We start from the raw sequence: 12,152 nt of genomic DNA, 5'->3' as shown, positions 1-12,152 counted from the left end.
ACCTTTTCTTAAGAAACAACTGAAGGATTTTTTCCATAGAAATAAAAATATATATACCGAAATAATGGAAGATATATGTGAGAATTCAACAGGAAAGTTGTGAATGAAATTCCCGAGAGGATGTCGAACAGATGCTCCTGTTGATGGCTGTGCAGGAAGCCTAGAGATCAGCAAGTCCAGGGTGGGGCAGGAGCACCAATGGTTCTGGGAACAGGGGGTCTCCGGGAAAAACAAAATGGAATTGACAGCCTATCTGAACTGTTGAAATGTCTTACAGAAAATTACATAAGGAAAAAAAAGGAAGTGGTTAATAAATTCAGATCTAAAATGAACAGGGAGTGGGAGTAATGTGGGATACAGGTGTGTAAATGCATGTGTGTGCAGGATGTGGGTACATGTGCGTGTTACTCATGTAGATGAAGAAGGGCACAGGTGCAGATGTGCCTATGGGTCACTGGGTCACAGTAGAGAAAAGCAAGGACAGAGGAAGAAGGAAGAGATTATGTTGTATTCAGATGTCCTGATAAAAATCTCAGGCTTCTTTATGGAAATGTCTCTCAGGTGATTTGTTTGTTTTTCAATTTATTGTAAAGTTAGAGGTCACTGCTAATTCTGTACAGTGGACTGTGTTGTGTTGTGTCTTCTTGGTATCTGGCATTTCCCAAAAGTGGCTATCCTCACAGCACAGCCCCTGACTGAGGGCTGGAGTTGGATGGCCATCAGAAGTCTGTTGCTAAAAAAGGGTGTCCTGGGTTCCATATTATAGCCTTGGAGCAGAAGTCCACTGTCACATCCCAGAGCAGAGTTGTATAAAGTAGACTAACTCGAGTCTGTCTCAAATGCTACCTTTTAAAGCCTCCATGTGGTGCTTCCACTGGTTGAAAGGATTTCAGCAAAGACTACAGGAGACAGGGAGGCTTCCTGCTGATTTTGAGAAAACAGATGACTCTGCTTTTCAAAAGTCTGGGTGGAAGTCACAGTGGGAAGGCTATTTTACTATGTTTGCTTTCTTTTTCTTTCCTACTCTACTCCTCTGTTTATTACTGGTTGCTGTCATTAAGATCTGGGACACACACACACACACACACACACACACACATACAATCTTAAGAATATTCTTTATCTCACACAACATAATCTTAGAGGAATGACAGAGATGCCACCAGGATGGAGGTGGAACAGCTGCCCAGCCAAAAAGAACAGCAAGCATGTCAAGGGAATGGCTTGGCATGGCACCAGCCCACAGAAGAGGGTCCTAAGAGGGTGTAACTATTGGGCAAGAGTCCCTGGGGCCTGGGATCAGAGACCCGAGTTATGAATGCAGGCAAACAATTTCACATGCCTGTGCCTCAGTTTTCTCATCTGTAAAACAGAAATAATTGCCCATCTTGTGGAATTGTTTCAAAGAGCATATGTGAAAGATTTTTAAAAGTGGGGATTATAAACATATAATTGATTATTATTAACATTCATATCATAAAAACATATTATAACCCATGGTATGTAATATATAATGATTATGATATATTTTATGACATAGAGTGTTTGAATATACATTAAATATCATTCCGTTTTTCAGAATTAATTTGATATGTTGTTCCCAACATGTAGACTATTAAACTGTGGCTGATGTATACTCACTATATATCACTAAGGTGACAGTTGTTACATTATGCTTTTGGTGCAAAGACCAATTTCTCAGCTGAAGTAGCTGCTGAGCAGTGAACAGAGCCCTGGGTGTCCATAGTGTCCCAAACCCGTCACCTTGATTCTGTCACTCCTTGATGTGCACCCTGGTTGGGTCATACACCTTCTCTGAGCCTGAGTCTTTGTATCCGCACAATGGAGTTAGATCCATGATCTCTAAGGTTCCCTCCCTGGTTGGCGATTCTGTTTCTCATGTGAGGCATCTGAGTTAGGCTTGGGGGAAGTCAGCAACCGTGTCATCTATTACCGAATAACAAATCACCCCAACACTTAGCAGCTTCAGCAACATTTATTATCTCACAGTTTCTGTGGGTCAGGAATCCAGGCTCAGCTCAGCGAGGGGCCTTCTGTCAAGCTCTTGGCCAGACTAGCAGTCACTGTAGTGTTCAGTGGTGGGGAACATCCACTTCCAAACTCATTCTTGTAACTGCTGACAGAATTCAATTCCCCCGTGGTTATCCTCCAGGGACTGAAGTCTTGTTGCTGGATGCTGGCCAGAGACAACTGTTCCTTGCCAGGGGGGCTCCATGGGCTACTCAAAACAAGGCAGCTGGATTTCCCCAGAGTGAGAGCCCTGAGAAAGAATCAGAAGGAAGGAGAGAGAGAGATGCCCAAAATAGAACCCACAGTCTTTTTGTAACCAGATCTTGGAAGTGGCATTACATAGCTTCTGCTGAATTCTACTCATCAGAGGAAAGTCAGCAAATCTAGCTCACATTCAAGGGGAGGGGATTACACAAGGGCATGTATAGTGGGAGACAGAGATCTGTGGGACATTTAAGAGCTGGCCAACCACAGCAACTAAGGGAGAATTATCAGGGAATTGCCTCATCGTTGAAATCGTAGGATTCTAATTATCCATTGGTTCATTCCTACAGCAAACATTATTCATTGCCTTCCATGACAATGCCTCATATTACATGCTCTGAAAGAGCAAAGATAACCACTAAGAAAGTCCTTGTCCCTGTCTGTTCTCAGTGAAGCAGATATGTGAGACTATCAGAATCACTGGGCGCTGTTTCCCAGTTATGTGTACCCACAAAGATTCTCCACTCACATTGATCCTAATATGCTTTCCTGTTAAGAACTACTAATAAGAGAAAGGCTAAAACTGGTACTTGAAGGACCAACTATAGGATAATGTAGAAATAGGGCAGGACTGTAAGAGGGTTCTCCTGCTGCCAGACCCAGAAGCATTATTAGAAGAAGCAAATGTTACATGATGCCAAGTTCCAATAAAGAACCAGAGGGTGACTGCCTCCTAAGGAAACACTTCCAGTGCCTTCCTTATTTCACTTAATTCTCTCTTTTTCTGTGTCCATTTTTCCCCACCCGTTAGCCAACTCCACTGAGGACAATGTCCTACCTGTTTATATCCCCATCCTTGTCTTCGGGGCCCCATCCCATAAAGTCTCTCTCCTGTCAATCTTTCCTTTTAGTTTATTTAGTTAATATTTTCAATTTTGCCCGTGGTACATATTCACTAGGTTAATGTTAACTTTAAATAAAATAAAATGAGGTACAAAGTACTACAGGAGTTTAGAGGGGGTAATAAACTTAACCAAGAATATCATTTGAAATCTTCCTAAGAAAGAGATGGAATTTATATTTGGTTTCCTTTGAAATTCATATTTGCTGGTAAAGTTTTGTCACATATTGCTGCTTGGAGGTGAGCGCCTTGTGTAGAGCACAATCAGGTCAGAAGGAGGCTGCTTATGCCTTCAATTTTAGTCATCCATGACCTTTAGAGTTTTCTGCCTCCCTTTATCTTTCTTCATGGCAACACTCAGGGGGAAAATGTTGTTATCTTCACGAAATGCTGATACTGTGCACTGTGGGCATACATGAGAAGGCTCCATATGGTACAAATGCTCCCAAATGGGTTAAATAGTATCCCTCCGAAATTCATGTCCACCCAGAACCTCAGCATGTAACCTTTTTTGGAAATACAGTCTTTACCGATGTAACTAGTTAAGGATCTAGAGCTATAATCACTCAGGATTTAGGTCCATCCAATGATGTCCTTAGAAGAATAGGAGAGGACACAGAGACATAAAGAAGGGCCTGTGGAGACAGAGTCGGTGATTGGAGTGATGCCATCACAAGCCAAAGAATGCCAGGAGCCATCAGAACCTGGAAGATGCAAGGAGGGCTTCTCCGCTAGAGCCTTTGCTGGGAGTGCAGCCCTGCCAACATCTTGATTTCAGTCTTCTGGCCTCCAGATCTGTGAGGGAAGAAATTTCTATTATTTTAAGCTACCAAGCTGTGATAATTTGTTTCAGTAGCCTCAGGAAACAAATGCAGTCTCCAAACACCCACTGAACTATGGGTAACTCAGACACAAATGCATCAGTAATGATTTCCCTAAGATGAGTGCTAAGTATTCAAGTCCTCTTGTACTCAAGGTGGGATGTTTTCTGCTTTGGGGACATTGCAGAAGAGGAAGAAAAGGAGGAAAGAGAAATGAAGTGTTGGAAGTGCTTTGGTTTTCTGGCCAAGGGTGTGCCTTGGTTGAACACTGGCCACCATTCCTTAGAAAGTGTCACTGCGGAAAGTGTGCATGGATCTGTAGATGGTGTCTTCCAGAGTGAGGCAGGTTAGTGAGACTGTGGGGCCGCTACATTCCAGTTAGAACTAGAGGGTTATAGGAATTGTGAGAGTTATTCCTTCATAGAAACTGCAAAAGTAGCATAATCTATGAGGCACTGACTATGAGTGTGATCTCACAGGTTGAGAGAAGGAGGCTAACTGGGAAAGTTCTAGTGGAGTCAAGGATGACATGAGATGGGGAGCCAAGGGGCATGACAGAAGGCAGGCAGTGTCTGTTGGAGTTAGGCATGCAGACCTTGGAGCTAGATCAGCTCTTGTTTTGCATCCCTGCTTTGTTTCTTATCACCTATATAATCTGAAGTGACTCTAAACCTTTCTAATCACTAAAATCGGAGAGAAGTAGAACCTATCTTTTGTTATGTGAGAGCTAATGCAATAGTGTTCAGAGAACATAGGATTATGTGCTTAAAACTTAGCTTAACAAACATTAATCATCGTCATCATGACTATTATTTTGGGCTAGGACACTGTTTTAGTGAATTGGAACTGTCATGATAGACACAAGCAAGGAGCAAAATTCATTGATTAGGTTAAACCATGCAGGGCCTATGGCCCTTTCAGGCTCAGAAAGGAGACTTTCTTTGGACCTTATGCTATTCCCTTGAAATTCCATCAGTTGAAGTATGACTGTGTATTTATTCTTCCAAGACTGGAATTTCACAATAATTGATGATTTACAAAACTACTCATTTATATATAAAACAACTATTAAGAACTTTCAAAGAGTGAAGTAGAAAACTAGAGACAGTTATTTTATTTAAGGAAAGAATGAGTTAGCTAGCTCATTTTAGAAAGAACAAAATTTGACTTTTGAACCAACATGTCATAAAAATTAAAATATAAATACAGGCAGACCACAGCGTTGCACTGTCCACACACTGTCCACACAGTAACCGCTAGCAACACGTGGGCTGTTGAAAATTTGAAATGTGTCTAGTCTGAACTGCAGCACTCAGATTGGTGCTCACAGGACCACATGCCCAGAACTCACCTTCCTCCGTCTCTAAACCTCTCCCAAAGAGTCAGCTTCCAAGAACGCTAGACCTGTGTGTCTGGGTTCTTTACTAACAATTAGCAGAGTTCTTTGTTTGGGAGTTTGGTTTTGGGGGAAAAAAAAACCAATCCAGACAAATACAGACATGAATAGTTCTCTCTTCGCCTCGCCCCCTCCAACTATAGAATTAGACAATTCTATAATCTCCATCTGAAAATATCAGTATCTAATAACATAGCATCACTCAAGGAAATGACTTTTCTGCACCTAACTCTTCCCTGCTCCAATTCAGTCCCTATCCTGCAGTTCTTCTCATGGTGGAGGGAAAACAGCCTACTCCATCCAGCTATGGGCCCTCCCCCGTGTTTGCAAATAGTTAATAAATTAACCTTGCTTCTTTTTATATTGAATACATTAAAAATTTTTCAGTGTTTCACTGGTTTGGGGCTTGTTTGATTTTGATTTCTTGACCTTAACCTGATTCTACTTGAGTTTCGAAGCATTAAATTCTTTCAGGTACTTTCAGAGTCATTTTCTAAACTTGTTTCCGTTGGTCTTTTTAGAGCTCCGCCCTTCTTCTGCAAAGGACTTGGTATTCCACTATAGCAATGAGAACAGTGTTTTAAAGCATGGCATATAGAATGGAAAAAAGAACCCTCGGTTTCCATGCTTTATACTTCTCTTTATCCTCAATCAGTACCTATTCCCCATCACAGTACCAGAGTCACACTGATTCATGTTCAATGTCTTTACCACTCTTCCCTGTCATTCTTGTACTACCTCCAATTCCGAGCAAGATATTTGTTTCCCCGTCTTTCCTGTTACCCTGCAGTTTTCATCTTAGGTTCCATTCTATTTGCTTTAAATTTGGCAAAGAAAAACTATTAAGAAAGGCGGTTTTTAAGGTTGTAAGTGAAATTGTGTAAAATAAGAGCTCAAATCTCTTTTATTTCTTTAGCTTATCTTATTTCCCAAAGTGAAAAATGCACCTGCTACTCAAACCATAATTCTTTGGTCAGCAGCTTCTTGGTCAGAATGAAATTCCTTCCCTTCCCTTCAAAAATAGCAAATATATCAAGAGCGTTGTTTCACCGTACATATTGAATTATGGAATACCCATAATATTTCCTGGCCCTGAAGATTTCTTAATGTTTGCAGGATGTAGTTCCAGAACACTATTAACTCAGCTAAAGATCCATAAAGGGCAAGTGAATTTGGAATCAGAAAAAGACGCTGATACACATTCTTTTTATTTTTAGCATGTTTTTTGCATTGTAGGTAGCCTACAGTGTTTTCCAGTGATTAATAATGAAATCGATGATTAAAATAACTTTGGCTAGTTGGTAAAAGCTTGATGATCAAAAACTAAGTTACAAAAATATTAAAACCGTATGTAAAATAAAAAATAAATTTTAAAAAATAAAAAGAAAAAGAAATGAAACTCAAGGCTTTACATCTTTTAGCAATCTTCATTGAAATGAATAAAAAATAGTACATTTCCATTATGGAAAGCAGAACCATTGAATAAAAGCATAAATAAGAAATAAAATTATTTTAATGAGTTTTTAATTTTTAATTTCTGAATTTTTTTAATGTCTGAGACTCCTTCTTGTTCATATTTATCTCACTGCCTGGTAACCTGTTCTTTTTTTTATAGCCTCAGTACTCAATGAGGATGCTACTTGGACTTCTTTTCAGCCTCTTAATGTCCACCATGAATCCTCTGTCCCAGGAACAATTACTCCAATTGTCCAGGTAAATCTCTTTCCATGCTAAGTCCTGATTCTCTTCAAAGGCCTACTGCTTTTTCTAATGCTGGTATATATGCTTGTCTCACTATCAGTAGCTGATATGGAGTGGATCCATCTAGTAACTGTGTAAGTCAGACCGGTTAACTTCACAGGAATATAGGCCCTCCCTCATGTCTCCCACTGCCTCGCAAAACAGACAAGATCTGCCAACAGATCACACATCCCAAACTACCACAGTGGCTCTGTTCCCACCGTCATCCATGTAACTCTGATATGAAATCAGGGAATCCATAACTTGCTGCACAAGGTAGGAACAGGCTTATCCAATCTAACAAGCTCTGAATCTACCTCCATCCCCTTCTCCTACACTGTGAACTTGTGACAGAGTCCCAGAAAAGCTGGCATTCTGACAGGGTACCATGAATGCAAGTGTATCAGTACTTTTAAAGAGAAACTAGAAACCCAATTGCTAAGTAGAGATAGTAGAGTTTTTGAATTCAACCCTACATTCTACAGTCAGGCCACTCACTGTGCAGCACAATTAATTGGCACCAGAAACTCAAAAGAAAAACGTATATGTATCAGGAAGTCCTTTACACCTTGGCCTCCAGTGAGGTTAGACCAAGAATGCAGGTAAAGCCAGGTACTGCCAAGGATAAATTTAAGATGATGTCAACATGTAGCTCTCTATCACAAGGGGAAGAAAAATCGAAATTGTAGTTACATGGACAAATAATTTTATCAAAATGGCTGCAAACACCCAGGAGACTATATTCTCCACTTTTCAACTGCATTTTTGTGAAATGCACAAAGACCTTATGTCCCAAAGCTTTGTTTTTTCCCCCACGTCTGTCCTCTCTCTGAAAATATCATGCATTATCTTTTACTGAATTGTTGGCTGAACTCTGTTTCCCCTTGATCTCTGTTCCCATTCTGATCCTAGCTTTTGAAGAAACTTATAGCAAAGCTTGCTTTGGCCTGACAGACACAGAGCATGGGTCAGGCATTTGATATGTTTGGATTTCCATAGCAGCTCCATCCCTTACTAACTTCATGACCTTGGAAAACTACCTGGCATCTGTCACCCTCAGCTTCCTCATCTGTTAATGACAATGCCCAAGGTATGAGCAATATGTTACCCAAGCACCAAGAGTAGGGGCCCAATTAGAGATAAGATAAGTACGAACCCTCCAGGTTTAAATGGAGGCTTTAGAAATTTAAGAATTCCAGAAGTTCCTTTCATGTACAATACCCTGCACGTGGGCTCGGAAGAACATAAAACCTCCAGGGTAACCACACACCTTCTCTCTAGGCAGGCACATAAGCCCAGCCTGATCAAACTGGAGATCTGAATAGAATTGAAACAAAAGTTCCTTTTGCAGAGATGGCTCTCCTGGATACAATGCAGAAGCTTAATCCCAAATCTTTTCTGTATTCCCCTGCCAAATGCAATGACAGGTGGCAATTTCACTAAGCTCTGAAAGTCATTTAATCCATTCTGGAAATTATTTAAGGTCCCCTCACTCCATTGCCCAGCCTCCCCTCTTGGTGCATGAACACCCAAGGATATCTCCTAGTTTTGAAAATTCCTGATTCTGGAACATGCTGGGGACTCCTTTGCCACGAAGGAACATTCAGTGATGTGTTCCTAAAATCAGAGTCCAATTCACCATGCCTGGATTTCTTAACATTACTAATAAGAAAATTTCCATGCAGATGTAGTTCAGGTAATATAGGGCAGGGCTGGTGAAGAGATTACAGTTTTCTTCTTATTTTAATAAATAATGGTGCTAAGATCAAATACATGTGCATGTATCAGAACATGAGATCAATAAAACTCATATATAAGGTAAAGATGAATATTGACTTCACTAATTACCTTTCCTCTACTTTGACTCCAAGAAAGACTTTTCTTCAGCACCCTATCAGATCAGGAGCCTCCCACCATGTTGAAGTCTGAGCTGAAAAAATAGGATCCAAATTGTTCCAGGGCTGCCATTTGGGAGACTTTTGCCTGCACCCACCTTTTGTGGAAGTACGGGCAATTCCAGGGAAGTGTATTTCTGCTCCTACACGGCTGACCTGACTTGACAAGCTATCCGGGAAAGCACAGGAGAGAACCTGAGACAGCCACTGTCCCTCCAGCTGCCTCAAGGCCTGATGGCTGTCCATGTCCGGTGGAATCCAGGGCACTTATATTTCATTGTCTGTGACAAAGTCAGCAACTCTCTACTATAATAGAGTCAGATGCCCATTGCACTCCTCTACAGTTCCCAGCCATTTCTAGTGGGGTGTGACCATGTCTCCAGCTGTGCCGATGAGCTGTGAGGGAAAGATGATGTGAGTCACTTGGGGGAGGAGACAGTGAAAAACCCGCGAGTGGTGCTCCTTTCTCTCTTTCCTTGCTTCAGGGACCAGTGCCATTCCAACATTCCAGATGGCAGCATGTCTTCAACCAGAGACTCCAAGTGACAACTGCCAGCAGAGTCCCCGAATGACCACCCTGACCCTCAGTTCACGATGGATTTGTCATGTGTACAACAATAAACCTTCAGGATTTCATATTATTTGGGTACCACGGCATAACCTAGCTGATCCCATCTAGTACATCCTAAAACCCAAACCCTTTTTCCTACTCCACACTGGGAGGATTTACCTTCCTTATACCCAGAAGTCTAAGCCACCCACCAATAATGTGAGATGACAGTCACAACAATGCAGAAGTAACATCTGACCAAAATGCCCATTGTGTGTACGTGCATTAATAACTGGAAATGGTCACAGTATCATCTCTGGACAGTAGAATTATGGACAAATTTAATTTCTGCTCTTTATATCATTCTGAATTTTTTCTAGTTTCCTTCAATGTATGTGTATTCCTTTTATAATCAGAAAATAATATTAACATTATTTTAAAAAATAAATTTGTTGCATTGATATCAGTAAAACATCTCAGGGCATATGGGCATTCAAAACAAAATGGTTCTTCTGCACTACAGGCACAATTTGCTTCTAGCTTCTGCCTCAGCCATCTCTGGGCTCACCAGTCTCACCCATGGCATCTGTGGGGGCCTGCAATCTCATCGTTCTGACCATAAGCCACACGTTTTTGGCCCTAGACCTGCACTAGATCACAGACTCCAGGAGGGAAGGTCAACATCCCACTGAGACATAGTGTGAGCAGGGCTATGCCCCCTCCCAGCCTCTGGGGGCAAGCCTGCCCCATGCCCCAGTCTGAGCCTCCAGCATTCTCTGGTTTGTGGGTGCATTACTCCAGTCCCTGCCTCCTCTTCCTCGTCACCTCTTCTTCTCCTAAGGATACACATGATTGTATTTAGGGCCCACCCAGATAATCTAGGATAATCTCCTCTCTAGATCCTTAACTTAACATCTTTTGCCTTAGAAGGTAATATTCACAGGTTCCAGGGATTAGCATATGGACATACACTTTGAAGGGCCATCATTCAGCCCACTACACCTAGCATATGATGAAATTAGCCTTCCACAGTATTTGTTAAATGGTAAATAAATTGTGAAAAGGGAATGAGCCCTACGAGTTCAACCTCCTCCTTCCAGAAGCCTGACTTACCCTTCCTTCCCCAGGCCTGACTAAAGACACCTTATCTACTCCAAACTGCCTATGCCTAATCTTATTACCACACGTTATAAGAGCATGTCTGGGGAAAAAAGTGCATTAGGACCTGAACGTGTGGCCCTTGACCGGATAATACATTTTTGGCAGAGCTCCTTTGGAAGAGGAAAGGCCTTGTTTCCCTTTGTCCTATTGGCTGTTTAATAAAGGCAGTAGCGTGCTGAACGGATCCACATGCTGTTTGCCGGCCCTTTCTCTCCAGGCTGATGGGAGGATTAATCTCCATTGGTGATACTTCTTTCTTTTGCAGTGGAGTCAGCGGGAGCTCCCAGAGTGAATCTCACCAGATGGAAGGCTGGAGGTCCACGCAGTGCCTAACATAGAATCAACACTGTAATTATTAGTCACATTAAAGAATCAAAGTCGTTGAGTAGAGAGGCCTGCTATGGCAATCTGTGTGAGGATAACTAATGGGGGAAAGAATGCATAGCTCTTACCTGTCATTAAAACTGTTTTTCTCTTCTTAGGTGAATCAGAAATAATACAGTACAGTGATATCTTGACTTCTTCAGAGACCTTGGATCCCCTCAGGCATTGTCCAAAATTGGCATTTCTGGTCAAGCTCATTCCCGGGGCCATGCCATTGTGATAGACTCAAACCACGGACTGGATTTAAGACACATCTCTCCTTGTATTGAGTCTTAAATTTTGTATTAGTGTGAATTCCCAACATCTTTGAAGCATCGGAAGGCCATAAATTATGAAGGACTGGTTTCACGTCTGCATGGGCTGGGGAGCCGGCTCCCCCTACCCTGCACCATAACCTCCAGTTGTGAGCAGGAATGTTGAATTCAGAGAGCTGACATTTGATGACCTTACCTGCACCCTCCTTGTCCAGACAGGTAGAACACGAGTACATATTTGCTACTGACACGAGTGTCCCCAAGGAGCCCATGTTTAGGGATTAAAGGGAAAGCACTGACAAAAGGGCTGCAGTTCTCCTGGAGGAGGCCAGCCGGGGCTGTGAGGAGGTCCAGGGGACACAGGGCTATGAGGACAGAGCCCACGGGTGGAGACAAGGGGCACTCCCCAGTGAATGTGCCCATCACTGCTGACTCCAGGCGGGCTCCGGATCCCTTTGCTGAGAGGGATGGCCATGAAAGTTCCCACAGCATCAGATGGAGGAAGGGCACCCACGTCCCCATGTCCCTTTCACTTCCATTTTATTTGTTTAGCTCTTGCCTTCCCTGCACAGGCTCGCTCTAACATCTTAGCCCTGGCTGCTTTGTGGCTGCCTGTCTCTTGCTTGCCTGCTCACAGCAGTAAAGCCTTGATCAGCCAAGAGCAAAGAAAGTTAGCCCCACTAATCCATTTCTTTTTTTTTTTTAAAGATTTTATTTATTTATTTGACAGACACAGATCACAAGCAGGCAGAGAGGCAGGCAGAGAGAGAGAGGGAAGCAGGCTCCCCGCCGAGCAGAGAGCCCGATGCAGGACT

The 12,152-nt window shown here is 42.3% G+C and overlaps 1 long non-coding RNA gene across 2 annotated transcripts; it reads right to left on the bottom strand.

Annotated features, from left to right (window-relative positions):
- Positions 1 to 3,719: 3,719 nt before the first annotated feature.
- Positions 3,720 to 11,791, bottom strand: LOC123925673. Of its 2 annotated transcripts, none has more exons than XR_006815059.1 (3): positions 11,152 to 11,172; positions 8,942 to 11,028; positions 3,720 to 3,931 (listed from the first exon to the last, which is right to left on the bottom strand). It is a non-coding gene; the product is annotated as an uncharacterized LOC123925673 (long non-coding RNA). The 2 variants fall into 2 exon arrangements; XR_006815058.1 differs by having other exon boundaries at positions 3,722 to 3,931; positions 8,942 to 9,384; positions 10,764 to 11,791.
- Positions 11,792 to 12,152: the final 361 nt, after the last annotated feature.

The sequence above is a fragment of the Meles meles genome, chromosome 1 (genome assembly GCF_922984935.1).
Source record: "Meles meles chromosome 1, mMelMel3.1 paternal haplotype, whole genome shotgun sequence".
Taxonomy (NCBI): domain Eukaryota; kingdom Metazoa; phylum Chordata; class Mammalia; order Carnivora; family Mustelidae; genus Meles; species Meles meles.
The sequence above is the reverse complement of the archived record's forward strand: the minus strand, read 5'-3'. Positions and strand labels throughout refer to the sequence as shown.